The sequence below is a fragment of the Lycium barbarum genome, chromosome 8, assembly GCF_019175385.1.
Source record: "Lycium barbarum isolate Lr01 chromosome 8, ASM1917538v2, whole genome shotgun sequence".
Lineage (NCBI taxonomy): Eukaryota > Viridiplantae > Streptophyta > Magnoliopsida > Solanales > Solanaceae > Lycium > Lycium barbarum.
Window position 1 is genome coordinate 109,928,177 of NC_083344.1, and position 22,614 is coordinate 109,950,790.

General features: G+C 36.8%; 1 non-coding gene across 1 annotated transcript; it reads right to left on the bottom strand.

The window, feature by feature from the left end:
* Window positions 1-21,023: 21,023 nt before the first annotated feature.
* Window positions 21,024-21,177, bottom strand: LOC132608593 (U4 spliceosomal RNA). Its single transcript, XR_009570474.1, has one exon. It is a non-coding gene; the product is annotated as a U4 spliceosomal RNA (small nuclear RNA).
* Window positions 21,178-22,614: the final 1,437 nt, after the last annotated feature.

Genomic DNA, 22,614 nt, shown 5'->3' on the forward strand with positions numbered 1-22,614 from the left:
CCCTTTTTTAAGTGTTGTGATCAAAATCTAACTTGACTTATTTCTTGATCCATTTTGTCGCTTAAGAAGATGTAATCTCATATATGAACTCAACTTTTCTTGATCCATAGAGAAAAAGAAAAACCAAAGAGAACATATACTATAATTGTTGTAAAACGACAATATATATGTAAAATTCCAGTATTATCTTACTGATAATGTAAGAAAATGAGTAGTCCAAATAATTAAAAGATGTAGCATGCTAGGATGAAAATATATGGCAACAAGCCAACAACGTACAGCCATTACTAGTGCATGTTAATATGTTTTCCCCACTGGCCACGAGACATGAACATTAAACTATACCAAGAAAAATGAATTTGATTATTTGAGTATAAATCACAAAACCTGGACAAGTTTTTTTCATTGATATTGGACCGAGCCGACTCTCTAGAGAAGTACTATTTGCATTTACATACTTTCATTAATTTAATTCAATACTACGACGACTGCATGTAAATAGAAATTTTAAACGTTGTGTTTTAAAATTGAGAAAAAATTAAATAAAAGGTCAACACAAAATCTCAGCGTGATAAGTAGAAATCTAAGTTTGATACGCACACTGCACACATTTATCATCACAAAAAAGAAAAGAAATCCAAAAAACGTAAGAGGTCCACCTGAGTGTTCACGAATTAGAAGGAAACAAATAAAAGGAAGAAAAAGAAGAAACAACAGCATGTGGAATGTGGATGTTTTGACAGTTGACATATTAATACTGAAGTAAGTACATCTCTGTGCTGAAGTTTTTTCTCTTTATTTTCTCTAAGCAGGTAATTAGTAGTCAGTAGTCACTTTTAGTTCACATGAAATCAAAAGTACTGTTGCTTATTAAAATAAAATAGTTAATAATAATATTAAGACGTACGTAATATGTACACTTCCCTTCTTAAAGAATATGTTAAATCCCTAGAGCAAGAAAATATTATGACGACGAGTATAGTAAGGAAATAAACCACTGAATGAAAGTAAAAAGTCTTTTGAACAATATTGAGAGAAGAAAGACAAGGAGATAAGACCAAGAACGATGATACATGATGTGGACTAAAGATATTCTTGAGATATTTGTTTATCAATTTTCCCATGTTATAAATTAAGCTAACTAAACAACACGCTGATTTGAAAACATTTTAAAAAATAAAATTAAAAAATTAAAAAAAGTAAACAAGTGTGATGGTGATTGCTTTAATCAATATCGCTGGGCCATCTCTTCTTCTTTTCCTTTTTGGAAAATATCGTCTTTCATTAGGACCATTACACAGAATGACACTAAATGTCTCCTAGTGGGAAAGAAGAACAAACTTTCAGAATGATTTTCTGTTTAATGTTTATTTGGTGAATGAGGAAAGTAATTTTATTTTCATGTTCCATTTATTGGAGGATACTAACAGCAGATGCCAAATGTCGAAAGTAAATAAAGAAGTTTACTACAGAAAACTTAAACTACTAAATTAGTTACCCCATATAATCATTTATATTGATTTTTCATAAATAAGTTAGTTACCCCAAAAGAAGGATCCAACCTAAATACTTCAATTTAATCCTCTGTTATACTTTTGGACTCATTCATGCCCTTGTCAATTATCCTCGTTGTTACTTTTGTAGACTTATCTAGAGCCATTAATATAGGCTTGACCTATTGGACATGCCCAACCAAGCCCATGATTTAGTAGGGGGTTATATGCACGCTGTGCTTCAAAGGCACTAGTCCTTAATTTTTGTTCTTCGTTAAAATTTTTCTTATTTCGGGCTCGGACATCTGCTTAGTAAAAAATTAAAAAAAATCGTAAGATAGAGTTTGGATTCGTAAGACAGAGTTTCATACTCTGCTCACACTCTGCCTTTGAAGGACAATCCGTACAAAAAAATGTTTAGTGGGGCTAGGCTAACAAATATGTTTGGAGCCCATTTAAGAATGATAGTTCGGCCCAAAAAAGCTCACCTGTCTATAAGGAAGTTGGAACTAAAATAACAAGAAGAAGAGCTCAAACTCAAAATCTACTTAGCCCATCATTTTACAAAGCCTAAAGATTGAAGTGTTAAAATTTAAACACAAAGTTATGTTGAATAAAAACAAGCATATAACAGAATTCTAATTTCCTAACCCCAAAAAGAAAGAGCCGCTCTTTCCTCTCTCGCCCTCGTTTCTATTTTTTTATTATTGGGATAATTTAACTTGAGACTTGTAATAACATTATGCAATATCGTCTTTCTAAATAATTATGTTTTTACATTAGAAGTTATATTTTTTGTTTTTTAAATTATGATAAATATTTTTAAGATAGTGGGCTGGCCCAGCCACCGGCCCATTTAAATTTGGGTCGGGTTGAACATTTTAAGGGGGTTATTTGCACTTTTATTCCTATTTTGTGCTGGTCTTCAATTTTTTTTCCTTCGAATGGGCTGGTCTTTAATTTTGTCCTTCAAAATCGAACTTATGTCTAGAGGTGCATAAATTACGCATCATAATATCCACAAGTTATGCCAGTGCCCTTAAAGAGCTTATGCCTCGTTAGGCATAAGTTCGATTTTGAAGTACAAAAGTTAAAGACCAGCCCATTTGAAAGGCAAACCCTGCAATTAATTCATCTTAAAAAGAAGTCTTGTAATGGATATTCTAGCTTGAGCCGAAGGAGGTTCTAGGATAAAACTAGTGGATCACTGTTAGTCAAAACTCTTGAATTACCTTAAGTGTCCATAAATTTTAAATAAATGAGCCGTTCATAATAAAGTGTAGAAGTTGGTGAGCCAGTTTATGGCACGTTTGGAATCCATATCTATATTTGTTGGGAAATCTACATGGCTTGACAAACACTAGTAGTTAATTATATTTAGTAGTTATAGTTTGAGTGTTTGACTTAATTACTTCTCATAACTAACATTTGTATGTTAATGACAATTATTAACTACAAGGTAAAATACAATGAAAATATGAATGTATCCCCAATTCACTCTTGCTCTCACAGCTGGTCTCTCTCTCTCCTCCATTTCCTATCACTTTTGTCTCTCATCTAAATCTTCTCTTCCCAAATTAAATATATTGAGATCAAATACCATTATTTTCTCAATCAGAAGCACAAATAGACACCACTGTCACCACATGAGTTTTCCTCTCCGGCTAGCAATGGTAATGGTTAATATACATCCCCATGACCAGTGCGAAGAAGCTCACGCCAAACAATGGTGCCGGGTCAATATATGGTTGAAAGGATCACGAAACACATGAAGTGGAGTACTGGCAAACTAGTACAATAATAGTGGCATTGTCAGTTGTCACTCATGACCTAAGGTATAAGTCCTTGTAATGGTAGGGCTACTTTTGGAATCACACAAAATGTGATAGGTGAAGAACAAAACAGGGGCATCCAACAAAGGCATCCACCAAAGATTTGTTGGAATGAATAGGATCCCTCTATCCTTTTGAGCTAGCCATGTAAATATTAAATACAATCGATTTTTGAGCTGAATACATCCGACTCGTATACAATGAGGAGAATTTGAATACATTTTTTACTCGTGAATTTTATTTTTTGTATTCAGTTTTTGAGTGTATTTGTTAATTTTTAGTGCAAAATTCATTATTTGGGGGTGTATGTTGAAGGATATTTTTTTGTATACAATCAATTTTAAATATAAAAAAGTTAATACAGTGTAAAAGTAACTACAAATGAATACGGTTGAGTTGAATACATTTGACTTGAATATAACTTAGTTGAATACATCTAACTTGAATACATCTAACTTGTCATCGAAATCTGACTTGAATACAGCGAAATTTAACTTGAATACACCAAAATCTGACACAACCGAATTTTGAATACAATCTGAATGTTGAATACAATCTACTGTAGCGTGCGTCTACTGTAGCTACGAAATGTAATCAGCTAAAGTGTAGCTATGCCTAAAAAATAACCCCCAAAATGTAATCATTTATGTAAGTTTCCCATATTTGTTTATGTCCTTTAGTCATAGATCTATCTATATAAGGAGATTTTTCTAAATAAATATGTCAAGCCAATAAATGAAAATAGAGGAATGGAGCAGAGAGATTATTGTGGGAATTGAGTATCTTATACTAGCTACCTGTTACGCCTCTTCATTCTTTCTCTTCCAGTAATTTCATTTATAACCCAAACTACTTGCACAATATTTTAGTAGAAGTTTAAAGCGCCCCTTTTTCCCGAAATGGTACTTTACACTATAACGAAATGCCTTTTAAGCTATTTTTGGGATCATACATCATACCAAAGTAAGCCCGTAAACCGGGTCAACCCGGACCGGACCGATAACCGGTTACGGAACCGGTCGATTTCCGGTTAAAAAACCGGAATCGGCCATCGGTTCCGGTTTACCGGTTACAAAACCAAAACCGGAACCGGTCCGGTTCAAACAGTCCAAAACCCTTTTTTTTTTTTCGTATAGTGTATATATATATTATATTATTTATTAGTATATTGTAGGTATATTTACATATGTTATATAAGTTTATAAGTAAAGTTTAAATATTTACTGACTAACAGGCTAACAGCAAGTCAGCAATACAACATATACGTGTATATACTTGAAAAATAACTAAAATATATTAAGAATATACTTATAATATATAGTATATGTTTAAGTATACATATACTATACTTAAACATATAGTATATATGTTTAAGTTATACTTATATGCTATTTATTATAAGTATATTCCAAATATATTTTATGTATACTATATATTCTTAATATATATTATATGTATACTTAATATATATTATATGTATACTATACTTATATGTATACTATAAGTATAACTTAAACATATATATATACTATATATATATATATATATATACATGTATATATATGTATACTATATGTTTAAGTATAGTATATGCATATTATATGTATACTATATATTATAAGTATATTTCAAATATATTTTATGTATACTATATATTCTTAATATATATTATATGTATACTTAATATATATTATATGTATACTATATATCCTTAATATATATTATTTGGAATATATATGTATATATATAATATATATGCATACTATAAGTATAACTTAAACATTACTATTATATATAAGAGCAAATGTGGGGACTTTTGTAGTCCTCACAATAATTTCTCAATTTTTTAAAAACTTTTTAATTAATTACTTTTAGGTCCTAATCTTATTTATTTAAGTCAATTTTTTTGTTTTTTGTTTTTAAGGTCTACTTTTCAAAAGCTATCGAACCTGGGGACTTTTGTAGTCCTCACAATAATTTCCAAAATTTTTTAAAACTTTTTAATTAATTACTTTTAGGTCCTACTCTTATTTATTTAAGTCAATCTTTTTGTTTTTTGTTTTTAAGGTCTACTTTTGAAAAGCTATCGAACCTCCTACCTCATTTTTCATGTTCTTTGATTTTCTGGTTGGTGCTCGATATCCGCATTTGAGCCCAATTAATCCAGATAATTCGCACTGTATCGCTCCTATTCGGGGGGAGCGCTTCCTCCAAAGAGTTTTTCCATATCCATGTTCGAACCCCTAATCCCTAATTAAGAGAGGAGCAGCTCCATCCGCTGCACAAGTTAAATTATGTATTTGTCTTAAAAGTTCATTAACTATGTATAGATTATTTATTTAGAACTAAATAACTTCAGAAAATTAGGATACATAAGTTATAAATGTCAAATTCTGGCTCCACATTTGGTTTGAAGTAAATAATTTCATCAAAATGGAAGTTAAAATATTAAAGGAGTGGAATGAAAATTTTGCTTTCATATAACTACCCACTTGTGGGACTACAATGGTTATATGGTTGTTGTTGTATACTTGTACTAACACAAATTATATTTTTTTAGTTAAAATATCTACTTTTATATCTTGAGTTTGGGCCCGGGCCGAACCCCTAATTCCTAATTAAGAGAGGAGCAGCTTCATCCGTTGCACAAGTTAAATTATGTATTTGTCTTAAAAGTTCATTAACTATGTATAGATTATTTATTTAGAACTAAATAACTTCAGAAAATTAGGATACATAAGTTATAAATGTCAAATTCTGGCTCCACATTTGATTTGAAGTAAATAATTTCATCAAAATGGAAGTTAAAGTATAAAGGAGTGGAATGAAAATTTTGCTTTCATATAACTACCCACTTGTGGGACTACAATGGGCATATGGTTGTTGTTGTTGTACACTTGTACTAACGCAAATTATATTTCTTTAGTTAAAATATCTACTTTTATATCTTGAGTTCCCGGGCCTCACATAACTAGTATATATATATATATATATATATATATATATATATATATATATATATATATATATATATGTGTGTGTGTGTGTGTGTGTGTGTGTGTGTGTGTGTTTAAGTTATACTTATATAGTTATATGTGTACTGTATGTATACTATATATTATAAGTATATTCCAAATATATTTTATGTATACTATATATCCTTAATATATATTATATGTATACTATAATATATATTCTTAATATATTTTAGTTATTTTTCAAGTATATAACTTTCTAGTTTTTAATTTAAGTAGATGTATATTATAAGTATATTCTTAGTATATTTTAGGTGTATTCCTAACTTAATAAAAGTAAAAATATGAACACAAGTAAATAGAAGAAAGCTCAATGAGCCATATATTTTATTCATTCTTGGATAACATTTATTTGCAAGTTGTAGTTTTTTTTAACTTGCAAATAATACATGAGTTGTAAAGAAATAGTAGAATAATAAAATCACCAATTCTGAATCATTTCGTTAATTTTTCCCATATCGTATTCGGCCATGGAAATATCTTCAAAGTCTTCCATTTGGTCCGGTCCACTTGCTATCAAATCTTCAATTTCTTCCTCTTCGCCTTCCTCCGCTTCTGAGTTTTGGTTGCGTCGCTCCGATCTAATCCAATCGCGAATGCACACTAGTACTTGCAAGCTAAAGCCGGATAATGAATGTCTATGGTCTCCAATTTGCTGTCTTCCTTGGCTAAATGCGCTTTCCGAAGCCACGGTTGATACTTGAACCGTAAGGATATCTCGAGTCATTCTTGAGAGTATCGGATGACTTGCCTTGTACTTCTTCCACCATGCTAAGACGTCCAATTCATCCAGTTCCTTGATATCCACATTTGGCTGCATCAAATAAAAGTTATATTCATCAAAGTTTGCATTACAAGAAGAAGTTGGCTGTGAATGTAAAACTTTTAAATGCGACAAACCCGACAAACCCTTTTTGCTACTTTGAGAAGTAGTAGGGCGTGGAGCAACGGGTGTAGCACGTTCTTTCAAATTAGAATAATGAGTAAAAACTTTTCTAAACTCGTCATCAATAGCGAGTTCGGCTTCAGCTAAAGATGGTTGAACTCCCGGTTCAATTTCTAAAAATGTATAAATTTGACCAACTAATGCTTTAGTATAAGACACTTTTAAACAAGGATTTAAAAGAGAACCCAAAATAAATAAAGTTGGGATGAGAAAAAAAATACTTCTTAAATTTGATTATCATTTCAAAAATAGCCGCTTGATAACCGGGTTTATATTTATACTCTTGTAAAACTCTAGCTATTTCCGCTAAGTAGGCTAAAATTTCGGTTACCGTGGGATAGAATTGTCTAGAAAAAGCAAGAGTTGCATTATAAAAATTTTCTAAGAGTTCAACACATTCCTTAACATCTTCCCAATCCGTAAAATTTAACCAATCATCACTATTAATATTATATTTGTTGTGAACTTGTTGTATGGGAATCCTATACTCATATGCTTGTTGTAGCATAATGTAAGTGTAGTTCCACCTAGTCTCAATTTCTACTTGAATTTTCCTAGGTCTAAGGTTATTTTCCACACAAGCATTCTTAAAATCTCTAAGTCTTGCCCTATTAGCATTACAAAAAAGAAACGCAACCGCATCTCTAACTTTTTGAATAGAATCGTCAAAACACACAAGACCATCTTTAACAATTAAATTTATAATGTGACAACTACATCTTACATGAAAAATATTTCTTAGCGGAGGGTTTATTTCTCTTTTTAAAAGACCAATTGCCTTTGTATTATTAGAAGCATTATCTAAAGTAATACAAAGTGTTTTTCTATAAATATTAAAAAATCTCATTATAGTAGACATTGAATCCGCTAAATTTTTTTCATCGTGACGACCTTTTCCTTCATCATATAAAAAAGCTATAATTCTTTTTTGCATAACCCAATTGTCATCAACCCAATGACATGTAATAGCAAAAAAATCTAACTTGTTAAGACTAAGACCCAAATCAGCGGTAAGAGAAATATTACAATTTAAAGAATTAAATACATGACGCAAATAAAATCTATATTTTTTATACAAATCTATAACATCCGCTCTATAAGTACTTTTAGGAATACCCTCAAATAACTGATTATAACAACGTTGAATGTAAGTAACAAACCTCAAACCCGAGGGAAAAGAAAATGGTAAATAATCATAAGCTACCATTTTAGCTATTTCTACACGTTTTTTTTTCTTGTCATACTTAAAATTTCTACCAGTTCGCGGGTCTATCGTCATTTGAATACCCCCCACATTTGAACCCGTTTGCTCTCCCCAAACATTCATATGTTTGCTTCTCATATGATCATTTAGTGTACCCGTTCCACCATCCCTACTAGTTCCTTGTTTAAAACTAAATACTTGTCCACATAGGGTACATGTAGCGGATTGGTTTTCTCTATTCTTAGTCATAAATTTTCAAATTTTAGCGGTTGACTTACGAGTTCTAGGCGGGTTGTCTTGTGTATGTGATTGTGCAGGACATGTATCTCCTATGGGATTTTCGGGGGGTTGTGTTTCATCATCATCATCATCATCATTATCAATTTCATTAAAAGTGTCGGTAAAATGTTGTTCCATTGCCTCATGACCTAAAAGTGGATTATTTCCACCAACATCAATACCTAAATTAGGTGTTTCTTCCACAAATGTTTCCTCATTAAGCCCACCCCTAACAATACCACTACTACTACCGGCACCACGTCTAAATCTCTTTGCCATTATTAAATAGAATTAATTTAAATCACAATCAAATAAATCACAAGAAAATAAATTGCAACAAATTAAATTGCGTAAATTAAATTGCGAAAAATAAAGATAGAGTTGGAACGAAGGTACCAAATTGCCAGATTAATTTCCAACAAAGTGAAGGCGGCTAGAATTGCAAATCCACCAAAGTTACTTCGGATTGTTGCAAAATCACCAACTTCACCAACAATATTGTAATTGTAAAATTAATAATTGAAATTAGAATAAGAATATAATATTTGTTTGAGAGAAATTTAAAGTGGCTAATTATTGCAAAGTAACTATAATTGAGAGATTGAGATTTGAGAGAAAGAGAAGAGTGATGTTATACCCCGTATTTTCACACATTCGGAAAATTCGAAATAATTTTGACTTGTAAGAAATAAGGTCACATGTGGATTTTAATTAATACATGTGTGTTGTTCATGAAATATTAATGTGAAAATATTGAGGAAGGCCAAGGGCAAAATTGGAATTTTGAAAATTAGTTTCGGGAATTACAAAACAAGATTCATAACCAATTGGGCTCAAAAAAAGAAAGAGAAAATTTAGGCCCAAAAGTGAGGGTGGCCGGCCATACATGGCCCAACCCATGTCACTTAATTAATTTTCCATGTGATAAATAAGACTAGAGGGGATCATTATCCTTAGAAGCTTCAAGAAAATTTGAGAAAGAAAAAACAAAAGAAGAAGAGCAAAACTTGAAGGCCATTCGGCCAAGACCAAGAAAAATTCACCCCTTGAAATTTTGTTCCAAAAATTGTTTTCTTGTGGTATTTCTACTAATTTGAGGACCCTCTACAACGTAGTGTAGTTATTGCGGAAGATAGGCCGCTTATTTCGTCAAATTAGCCCCTTGGTCAAGTGAAGAAGCAAAGAGGAAAAAGGTAAGATTTTACCCCTTTTGTCTTGGAAGAAATATATATATGTGTTGTAGAATGTGGAAAGGAATGTAGGATATGAAAAATTGTGTGTTATGGGAATATGGGTGTATGGCCGAAAATGGGATTGATGGATAGAGATGATTAAAATTTTATTTGTTATGTTAATTGTGTTGTTGAAGCCTTGTGATGGAAACGAAAGAAAAATGGTTCAAGTTGGCATGAAAAATGATTGGAAATGATAATAGGAAATTATGTGAATTTAATGTAATTTTTATGTAATTATGGAAGTGGAGTCCTAAATGTGAATTATAATGTTGGTTGATGAATTTGGAGGGATGCAAGTCCACATTGGCATGAAAGATTGGTTGTTAAGTTGTTATGGGAAGTTTTGTGATTGTTTGGTAGATTTATGTAATGATGAAAATGAAATTGTTAAGGAGTGAATTATGATTATTGTTAATGAAATTGGAAGATGAAAATGTGTTATGAATATTTATGTCGAAGATTAGAAGTTTCGGATGAATTATGGTTTTGGTGGAATTTTTGTATATTTTGTAAATATCTTGTATAATAATATGAAATGCTTCCGAATTGTATTGGAATGATCTTGATTAGTAAATAAATATGAAAACATTGATATTGGTTTGGAAGTGCGAAGTTAGATTGGAAGTTGTCGCACTATGTGGAAAAGAATACTATCCATGCTAGAATGCGTTTTAATTGATTGTTGATGTTGTTGGTATTGTTGTTGGTGTTGTTGTTGATGTTTTGGCCGAGTTAAATTCTCGGGGATGTTGTATGTGTAGGGGAGATGCTGCCCAAATTTTTGTAGACAAGTATGAGTTAAGATTGAATTCCTAAAAGCTTGTAAATTGATATTTGGTAATTGTGACCAAATGTAGATTTTGGAGGAAACGGGAATTGAGTTCGGAGAAGCGTAAGGAGCGAATAAGGTATGTAAAGCTTTATCTTTCCTTCTATTGGCATGTCCTAGATATAATAGGTTTGGATACGAGCCTCGGGGACGATTCTATTCTTAGAAATCCAAGTTGAATTTAAGCCTTTTTCATTCAATAGAATTGAATCATATGTTCTATGTTTTGTTGAAAGAATAGTGTAAGTGTCTATAAATTGCTTAAAAGGATAGGGGATTGCCCTAATACCTTCATAGACGACTCCATAATCTTAATGTACCTAATTTGATCCCACCACCTCAATTGATCCGAGGTGGGCCCACTATTCCCGATTTCTCTCCCATTATGTATTGACTTAGTTTTGAGCGATTTCAAAGGGAACGTTTTAACTACTCTTCTAACTACTAAATGACAATTGTTTTAAATATTCCGTTGAGTATTATAAACTATTTTGGAACATGGAAACGATCTCAGAAAAATTATTTTATGTAATCTATTGTGACATCCGAAATACACGCACTATGATTATCGTCCGATCTCATTATTATGGTTTGTCATTCGAGATGTTCCATTGAGTCTTTGTAAATGTATGGTGTTTTATATTGCATTTAGTTTCTCACTACTCCACTCGTGGATGTCTCAATGTTTCTTTCACTGAGCCCGGGCCAGGATATGTTATCAAGCGTATTCCACTGCATTGTTCGCCGTGCCTCGGTGTGAGGGGGCAGGTATACATGTACATGGGTTGTGGAGTATGCTGTGCCATGTACACATATTCTGATATGATATGATATGATATGATATGATATGACCATTTGATATGATATGATATGTTACGGAGTTATTCCCTATTCTGGATGTGTTGTGGCGCCAATGTCGGGGTGGCGACCACGTTCTGTTCACCGAGTCCCTTGACGGGGGCCGGATATGGCATATGTTTTCGCATACACTATTTATGTTTTGTAAATATGCATATGATGTTCTGGATATTACACTCATTTTTCTGTACGTTCTGTTCCGATTACGATTGTATTACTGTACTCCAGGCTTTACATATTCAGTACATATTCCGTACTGACCCCCTTTTCTTCGGGGGCTGCGTTTCATGCCGCGCAGGTACAGACGACCGATTTGCTGATCCGCCCGTTTAGGATCTTACTCTGCTGTCTTGGAGTGCTCTTTTGTCTAGAGCCTACATTTTGGTACAACCTTTTTCCATTGTACATATATATGTTATTCAGGGGTATGACGGGGCCCTGTCCCGTCTTATAATTCTGTTATTATTCGTAGAGGTCTGTAGACATACATGTGGGTTGTGTATATGTTTTGGGTTGATATGTTCTGCGATAGCCTTACCGGCTTTCCCGCGTTATATCTGTTCATCTATGGTAATTAGTAACGCCAATTGCTTTCTATATCTGTATAATCTGTTTATATGCTAGTTTGGGTTATTGGGTACGTACGGGTGTCCAGCACGGACACTAGTCGCGGCCCACGGGGTTGGGTCGTGATAAAAGTGGTATCAGAGCGGTTCGTCCTCGGAGTGTCTACAGACCGTGTCTAGTAGAGTCCTGCTTATCGGTGTGTTGTGCACCACATCTATAAACAGGAGGCTACAGGACATTTAGGATGCTACCCTTCTTTCTTATCTTAGATCGTGCGATAGAGCTGTGTTGTCAGGATGACTCCTCCCTAACGAATTGTTGTATTTGCAGTCATGCCTCCGAAAAAGGCGACGGCTGCCCAGAAGGGCAAGTCAGTAGCGGCAGGGGAGACTAGTCAGGCCCAGAGGATTACCAGGGCCCGTGCCCAGATTATTCCCGAGATTATGCCTAGTCAGAGGGCTCCTCTACACCGCCACCACCAGAGGGGATTGGAGCAGCAGCAGCTGCAGGTCAGGGGGAGGCTCCACCGCCAGCTCCCGGGGTTCCAGTACCTGAGCCTCCAGCTCCACAGCCAGGGGCAGAGGATCAAGCCATGAGAGATGCGGTCCAGTTGCTGACCAGACTGGTAGCAGGGCAGGTTCATAGGCACGGACTTGGGGGTGATCGTGCAGACAGACATGAGAGTTCTTCGGGACAAAACCCGAGGAGGATCCCCAGGAGTTCGTCAGAGAGATGCAGCGTACGTTACGGTTGATTAAGGCTTCTGCGACTGAGTCAGTTGAGTTGGCTTCATACCGATTGCATGATGTAGCAGCTAATTGGTATGAGTCCTGGGAGTTATCCAGAGGCGACGGCGCTCCCCCAGCGGTATGGGACGAGTTTACTGAGGCCTTTCTTGGCCACTTTCTGCCTCCGGAGCTACGGCGGGCTAGGGCCGACAGATTTTTACTGCTGAGACAGAGGGGCCGCAGCGTCCGAGATTATAGTCTGGAGTTTGACTCATTGGCCAGATATGTACCTGCTATGGTAGCTACTATGACTGACAGGATGCACCGATATATTATGGGGCTGGACCGTTATTTGGTCGATAGCTGTCTAGTGATGGCCGCTCAGCCCAGGATGGATATTGCCCGTATACAGGCGCACGCCCAGGGTATGGAGGACCGACATAGGGGGCGTCCATCCGACAGAGATCAGGACCGGAGGCAGCCCAAGAGGGCTAGATCAGTTGGGTATTCTGGGGAGTTTCGAAGTAGGCAGCCTCAGCAGCAGCAGCAGTCTAGCAGACATTCTTCCCAGCCGGCACAGATCACACCTCCACAGTTCTCAGGCAGGAGATTTGATAGCCCAAGGTATTCAGGAGCAGGCCAGAGCTCCAGGGCTTCAGGTTCGAGGGTAGACAGGAGTTCCGGTCAGACGAGGCCATCCAGGCCTCAGTGTTCTTATTGTGGAGGTACCACCCTCGAGAGTGCTACCGGGCTACAAGTGCTTGTTATTCTTGTGGCCGCCAGGGCCATACTGTGAGAGATTGCCCGTATAAGGGTAATTTGGGAGGTGCAGCGCAGCCTACCGAATCAGCCGCTGGGTCATCATCTCCTTCGGTGGCTATGCGCCCTATGGGGTAGGGTACATCTGCACCAGCAGGTCGCGGAAGAGGCCGTGTTGGAGTTTCCAATTCTAGCGGTCCTTCGAACCGCATCTATGCTTTGGCCAGCCGCCAGGATCAGGAGGCGTCGCCAAATGTTGTCACAGGTACCCTATTGGTCTTCTCTCGGTCTGTATATGCATTGATTGATCCAGGTTCTACTTTGTCATATATTTCTCCTCTCGTCGCTAGTAAAATTGGTATAACACCCGAACCTATAGAGCCATTTGAAGTGGCTACACCGATTGGGGATTTTATTACAGCGAGATAGGTATATAAAGATTGTTCTGTAATTATATGTGACCGAGATACTAAGGCAGATCTGGTGGAGTTAGATATGATTGAATTTGATGTTATTATGAACATGGATTGGCTAGCTTCCTGTTACGCTAATGTTGATTGTCAGAAAAAGGTGGTTCGCTTCCAATTTCCCGGGGAACCAGTTATAGAATGGGCAGGTAATACAACATCGCTGAAATGTAAGTTTATTTCATACCTTAAGGCGAGGAAGATTATCAGAAAAAGGGTATATTTATCATCTGGTTCGGGTACAAGACTTGAAAACAGAAACACCGACTCTTCAATCAATTCCAGTGGTTAATGAATTTCTAGATGTATTCCAGATGAGCTTCCAGGTCTTCCTCCGGAGCGAGAGATAGAGTTCACTATTGATGTGCTGCCAGATACTCAGCCTATATCTATTCCCCCGTACAGGATGGCACCTGCAGAATTAAAAGAATTGAAAGAGCAGCTGAAGGACTTATTAAAAAAAGCTTCATCAGACCCAGCACTTCGCCTTGGGGAGCTCCGGTATTATTTGTAAGAAAGAAAGACGGGTCGCTGCGTATGTGTATTGATTATCGGCAGCTAAATAAGGTAACCATAAAGAATAAATACCCCCTCCCCAGAATTGATGATTTGTTTGATCAGTTGCAGGGCGCTAAGTGTTTTTCGAAGATAGATCTGCGGTCAGGCTACCACCAGGTGCGGGTACGAGAGGCTGATATTCCTAAGACAGCATTCCGAACCCGATATGGGCATTATGAATTCAGAGTGATGTCTTTTGGGCTGACTAATGCTCCAGCGGTATTCATGGATTTGATGAATCGGGTATTCAGTCCGTTCTTGGATATGTTCGTGATTGTATTTATTGACGATATTCTGGTTTATTCACAGTCAGAGGAGGAACACGCAGATCATCTGAGAGCGGTACTTGGGGTACTTCGGCATCAGAAATTATATGCCAAATTCTCTAAATGTGAATTCTAGCTGACTTCAGTGGCATTCTTGGGACATGTTATTGCAGCTGATGGTATCCGGGTGGACACACAGAAGATTGAGGCCGTAAAGAATTGGCCTAGACCTACAACGCCCACCGAGGTACGTAGTTTTCTGGGATTAGCAGGCTATTACAGAAGATTTGTGGAAAAGTTTGTTTCGATTTCAGCGCCGTTAACAAGGCTAACTCAGAAGGGAGCTAAGTTCCAGTGGACTGACGCTTGTGAACGAAGCTTTCAGTTACTGAAAGAGAAGTTGACTACAACTCCAATTCTGACTCTTCCAGAGGGACCAGATGGGTATATTATTTATTTTGATGCTTCTGGCGTTGGGTTAGGTTGTGTATTAATGCAGCACGGCAGAGTTATAGCCTACGCTTCCCGACAGCTCAAAAAGCATGAAAGAAATTATCCTACCCATGATCTGGAGCTAGCAGCGGTAATCCATGCCTTGAAGATGTGGAGACATTATCTATATGACGTCCATATTGATAGAGCCTCCAGTATATCTTTAAGCAGAAGGAGCTGAATTTGCGGCAGAGGAGGTGGCTGGAGCTGCTGAAAGACTATGATGTTGATATTCTGTATCATCCGGGCAAAGCTAATGTTGTAGCAGATGCACTCAGCCGCAAGTCTATGGGTAGCTTGGCAGATTTGCAACCAGAAAGGAAAGAGATAGTACGTGATATTCACCAACTGGATAATCTTGGATTTCGTCTGGCCGATTCTGGAGGTACGCGGATTTCTGTCCGAGGGGTTTCTGAATCATCTATTAGGGAAGGCATAAAGCGGCACCAATATGAAGATCCTGTTTTAGCACAGGACAGAGACACAGCCCACGAAAAGGAGAAGACTCCATTCGAGTTTACACCAGACGGGGTATTGTTATATCGAGACAGATTGTGTGTTCTTGATGTTGCAGGGCTACGACAGCAGGTTATGAGCGAAGCACACTATGCCCGTTATTCTATTCATCCGGGGTCGACGAAGATGTATCATGATCTCAGATGTCTGTACTAGTGGGATGGCATGAAACAGGACATCGCAGAGTTCGTTGCCCAATGCCCGAATTGTCAGCAGGTTAAGATTGAACATCAAAAGCCGGGTGGATTATTGCAGGAAATGGAAATTCTGACATGGAAGTGGGAGATAATTAATATGGACTTCATTACAGGTTTGCCTCGCACTCCACGGAAATATGACTCCATATGGGTTATTGTTGATAGGCTGACAAAATCAGCCCATTTTCTTCCAGTTAAAACTACTTATTCAACTGAGGATTATGCCAGATTATATATTAAAGAAATAGTAAGACTTCACGGAGTTCCTATATCTATTATCACTGACAGAGGTGCCCACTTTACAGCGAATTTCTGGAGATCATTTCAGGAGGGATTGGGAACTTAGGTGAGTCTGAGCACAACATTTCATCCTCAGAGTGACGGGCAGGCCGAGCGCACTATACAGACGTTAGAAGACATGTTGCGGGCCTGTGCTATCGATTTCAGAGGTAGTTGGGATGATCACTTGCCGCTGATTGAGTTTTCTTATAATAACAACTACCATTCTAGCATCCAGATGGCACCGTACAAAGCTTTGTATACCGATCGGCTGGTTCGATGTTAGCGAAACTGAATTAATCGGCCCAGATATGATCCAGCAGGCGGTTGATAAGGTGAAACTTATCCGAGAGCGGTTATTAGCAGCCCAGAGTCGACAGAAATCATATGCTGATAAACGACGTCGACCTTTGGAGTTCCAGGTTGGCGATTGGGTATTTCTGAAGGTGTCTCCTATGAAGGGCGTAATGCGATTCGGTAAAAAGGGAAAGCTCAGTCCGCGATATATTGGGCCTTACCAGATTGTTCGAAAGATTGGGAATGTCGCCTACGAGCTAGATTTACCATCTGATCTGGAAGCAGTACATCCGGTATTTCATGTATCCATGCTCCGCAAATGTGTTGGTGACCCTTCCAGAATATTTCCAGTAGATGATATTCAAGTGACGGAGGAACTATCTTACGAGGAGCAGCCTGTAGCCGTTCTGGATCGCCAGGTGAGAAGATTGGGCAATAAGGATGTAGCCTCCGTTAAAATATTGTGGCGAAACAAGAACATGGAGGAGATGACCTGGGAAGCTGAAGAAGAAATGAAGAAGAAGTACCCTCACCTGTTCCCGATGCCTACAGGTAATTTAAGCTCCGTAACTGGTTATACTGATTAATGAATAAGTTGTATGTGCTGTCCATATAAGGAACCTCCCCCAAATGCTTACAAGGCCCTATAAGATTAATTTAACATTCGAGGACGAATGTTCTAAAGGGGGGGAGGATGTTATACCCCGTATTTTCACACATTCGGAAAATTCGAAATAATTTTGACTTGTAAGAAATAAGGTCACATGTGGATTTTAATTAATACATGTGTGTTGTTCATGAAATATTAATGTGAAAATATTGAGGAAGGCCAAGGGCAAAATTGGAATTTTGAAAATTAGTTTCGGGAATTACAAAACAAGATTCATAACCAATTGGGCTCAAAAAAAGAAAGAGAAAATTTAGGCCCAAAAGTGAGGGTGGCCGGCCATACATGGCCCAACCCATGTCACTTAATTAATTTTCCATGTGATAAATAAGACTAGAGGGGATCATTATCCTTAGAAGCTTCAAGAAAATTTGAGAAAGAAAAAACAAAAGAAGAAGAGCAAAACTTGAAGGCCATTCGGCCAAGACCAAGAAAAATTCACCCCTTGAAATTTTGTTCCAAAAATTGTTTTCTTGTGGTATTTCTACTAATTTGAGGACCCTCTACAACGTGGTGTAGTTATTGCGGAAGATAGGCCGCTTATTTCGTCAAATTAGCCCCTTGGTCAAGTGAAGAAGCAAGGAGGAAAAAGGTAAGATTTTACCCCTTTTGTCTTGGAAGAAATATATATATGTGTTGTAGAATGTGGAAAGGAATGTAGGGTATGAAAAATTGTGTGTTATGGGAATATGGGTGTATGGCCGAAAATGGGATTGATGGATAGAGATGAATAAAATTTTATTTGTTATGTTAATTGTGTTGTTGAAGCCTTGTGATGGAAACGAAAGAAAAATGGTTCAGGTTGGCATGAAAAATGGTTGGAAATGATAATAGGAAATTATGTGAATTTAATGTAATTTTTATGTAATTATGAAAGTGGAGTCCTAAATGTGAATTATAATGTTGGTTGATGAATTTGGAGGGATGCAAGTCCATATTGGCATGAAAGATTGGTTGTTAAGTTGTTATGGGAAGTTTTGTGATTTTTTGGTAGATTTATGTAATGATGAAAATGAAATTGTTAAGGAGTGAATTATGATTATTGTTAATGAAATTGGAAGATGAAAATGTGTTATGAATATTTATGTCGAAGATTAGAAGTTTCGGATGAATTATGGTTTTGGTGGAATTTTTGTATATTTTGTAAATATCTTGTATAATAATATGAAATGCTTCCGAATTGTATTGGAATGATCTTGATTAGTAAATAAATATGAAAACATTGATATTGGTTTGGAAGTGCGAAGTTAGATTGGAAGTTGTCGCACTATGTGGAAAAGAATACTATCCATGCTAGAATGCGTTTTAATTGATTGTTGATGTTGTTGGTATTGTTGTTGGTGTTGTTGTTGATGTTTTGGCCGAGTTAAATTCTCGGGGATGTTGTATGTGTAGGGGAGATGCTGCCCAAATTTTTGTAGACAAGTATGAGTTAAGATTGAATTCCTAAAAGCTTGTAAATTGATATTTGGTAATTGTGACCAAATGTAGATTTTGGAGGAAACGGGAATTGAGTTCGGAGAAGCGTAAGGAGCGAATAAGGTATGTAAAGATTTATCTTTCCTTCTATTGGCATGTCCTAGATATAATAGGTTTGGATACGAGCCTCGGGGACGATTCTATTCTTAGAAATCCAAGTTGAATTTAAGCCTTTTTCATTCAATAGAATTGAATCATATGTTCTATGTTTTGTTGAAAGAATAGTGTAAGTGTCTATAAATTGCTTAAAAGGATATGGGATTGCCCTAATACCTTCATAGACGACTCCATAAGCTTAATGTACCTAATTTGATCCCACCACCTCAATTGATCCGAGGTGGGCCCACTATTCCCGATTTCTCTCCCATTATGTATTGACTTAGTTTTGAGCGATTTCAAAGGGAACATTTTAACTACTCTTCTAACTACTAAATGACAATTGTTTTAAATATTCCGTTGAGTATTATAAACTATTTTGGAACATGGAAACGATCTCAGAAAAATTATTTTATGTAATCTATTGTGACATCCGAAATACACGCACTATGATTATCGTCCGATCTCATTATTATGGTTTGTCATTCGAGATGTTCCATCGAGTCTTTGTAAATGTATGGTGTTATATATTGCATTTAGTTTCTCACTACTCCACTCGTGGATGTCTCAATGTTTCTTTCACTGAGCCCGGGCCAGGATATGTTATCAAGCGTATTCCACTGCATTGTTCGCCGTGCCTCGGTGTGAGGGGGCAGGTATACATGTACATGGGTTGTGGAGTATGATGTGCCATGTACACATATTCTGATATGATATGATATGATATGATACGATATGGCCATTTGATATGATATGATATGTTACGGAGTTATTCCCTATTCTGGATGTGTTGTGGCGCCAATGTCGGGGTGGCGACCACGTTCTGTTCACCGAGTCCCTTGACGGGGGCCGGATATGGCATATGTTTTCGCATACACTATTTATGTTTTGTAAATATGCATATGATGTTCTGGATATTACACTCATTTTCTGTACGTTCTGTTCCGATTACGATTGTATTACTGTACTCCAGGCTTTACATATTCCGTACTGACCCCCTTTTCTTCGGGGGCTGCGTTTCATGCCGCGCAGGTACAGACGACCGATTTGCTGATCCGCCCGTTTAGGATCTTACTCTGCTGTCTTGGAGTGCTCTTTTGTCCAGAGCCTACATTTTGGTACAACCTTTTTCCATTGTACATATATATGTTATTCAGGGGTATGACGGGGTCCTGTCCCGTCTTATGATTCTCTTATTATTCGTAGAGGTCTGTAGACATACATGTGGGTTGTGTATATGTTTTGGGTTGATATGTTCTGCGATAGCCTTACCGGCTTTCCCGCGTTATATCTGTGGTAATTAGTAACGCCAATTGCCTTCTATATCTGTATATTCTGTTTATATGCTAGTTTGGGTTATTGGGTACGTACGGGTGTCCAGCACGGACACTAGTCGCGGCCCACGGGGTTGGGTCGTGACAAGTGAATTGGTGTGGATTAAAATGAAAATGAAGAAGGGTTTATATAGGGTTGGGGAATGGGTTAAAGTGTTAAAAAAAAAAATTGGGGGGGTTGGCGGGGGGGGGGGGGGGGGGGGGGAATGAATTTATGGCCGTTTGGCAACGGCCATTTTTGCAAATGAACCATTGCCAACGGTCCACAAGCCCAGTAGCAACGACTATATATTTTTTTTTTTTTTAATTTCACCGGTTTAACCGGTCCAGTTCCAGTAAGAAATAAACGGTTAATCGGTTTGAACCGGACCGGTTGACACGTTTATACCAAAGTTCCCATATAATATCAATTCAGGTGCAAATACTTGCAGTTCCATTATTCAATATTATAAGAGCAATTGCTATACATTAGAGCTATTTTTGGTTCTTTACGTTTTGTACAATTCTTCATATAAAACTCAAACTCATTTGCCCAGCTTAAAAACGTAAAAAGTTTGCTACTTCAAGATAAAAAGTAAAATCATCACAAATATTGAACTAAGAATTGTAGGGCTTTACCCTTGGTAAGGGAGCCCTTTCAGAAATTCTCGACGGCCAAGGCAGAACCAAGGCCGAAGAGGGGGTTTGGAAATAGTTTTCAACCAGCAATTGACGCGCCTCGGTTAGTACCTCACTAGCTGCGTCATTGCCCCAAGCGCAAAGATACTTTGCATGGGCTATTGGCCTTGGCTTATATAGCCTTCACTCCATCCACTTTCTTATTCAATGCCGATATGGGACAAATAATGAGCAGTTTTAAAATCCAAATCACTTGCTAAATGGAGATTTAGCTAGTTGCAAAGGAAATTAAGCACGCACTACGACATATATTATTATCCTTTTCTAGTTTCTTAAGTAATTGCCAGCACTTCTATTCTTTGTCTTCAAGTTTTTGATTAACATCAATGTTCAACAACTAAAAGATCATCTGCCTGGATACCCACTAGCAGCTCATTGTCCAAGCAAGGTATGTCATATGCATAGGTTGGCGTCAATAGTTTCGAAGTATTTCCTTAGCATCTTGAAGCTATATCAAACACTATCTTGTTAAATTATTCATAAGTACTTTTACCGAATCAGCGAAATTTGTATGTGTTGTTTAATTGCTCACAAGTTTCGCTGGATTAACAAGAATTGATACTATCTTCATTCCACTTATCTTAAAAATTTTTATAAGTTTTGACGGATTGAAAATTCTTGAATGTGTTAATTCAGTTAAATTAGTTCCTCAAAAAAAAATGTTTCCTCAAACGCAATGTTCATGTGATGGTAGTTTCGATTCTTGGTACATGTGAATTTCTTTAAAACATGTATAGAGTCGTCATCATATCTCCTCGGCGGTGATCACACAACCAATATTCTGAGGCTCCACGCATCTCTTTGTTCTTTTTAAATCTTTCCTTTGTTTTTTTTTTTTAATTTAAAAAGGTGCAAGCTAAGTTATGACAACATCTAGCATGGCGACGGTTTTAACCCAATTTATTGTAAAAGCCAAACGTTGGCCTTGATTTTGATTGGTTAAAAGAAACAATCTGGAGAAAGAGGAGGAGGATGAGGGTAAAACTTGTCTGTGTTTTAGTAATTGTTTTTAAGTTTTGCAAGAATGACAAGACTTTTCACTATCTTAATATATTTATCTTGTATAATTGTTCACAAATTCTACTGGATCAGCAAGTCTTGCTTGTGCTATTGAGTTCAATAATAATTCCAGGCCGAAATAGATTCGACGTCTCAAAGTTCCATATTAATTGTAGTGTTGGTGCATTTGGTTCTCTGAACAAGTGAATTTCTACAAAAATATGTTTAGAGTTGTAATTAGGTCTCCTCAATGACGACGACAAAGTCAATATTTGAGGCTTCACAAATCTTTGTGGTTCTCTTTATACTTTTATGTGTGGCACCTAGATTGTGACGGGGAACCCAATGAATCACAACTCATTAGGTGGCCAATCCTCTAAGCTAGATCATCTGTATAACAAGGATCATAAAGAAGAAAGCTAATAGTGCTGTCTTATTATAGATGAAAACTGCGAAAACGACTACAGAATAGAATCTACCCTAACAATCCAAAATGAGACTAAGACATGACACTACTAAATTTG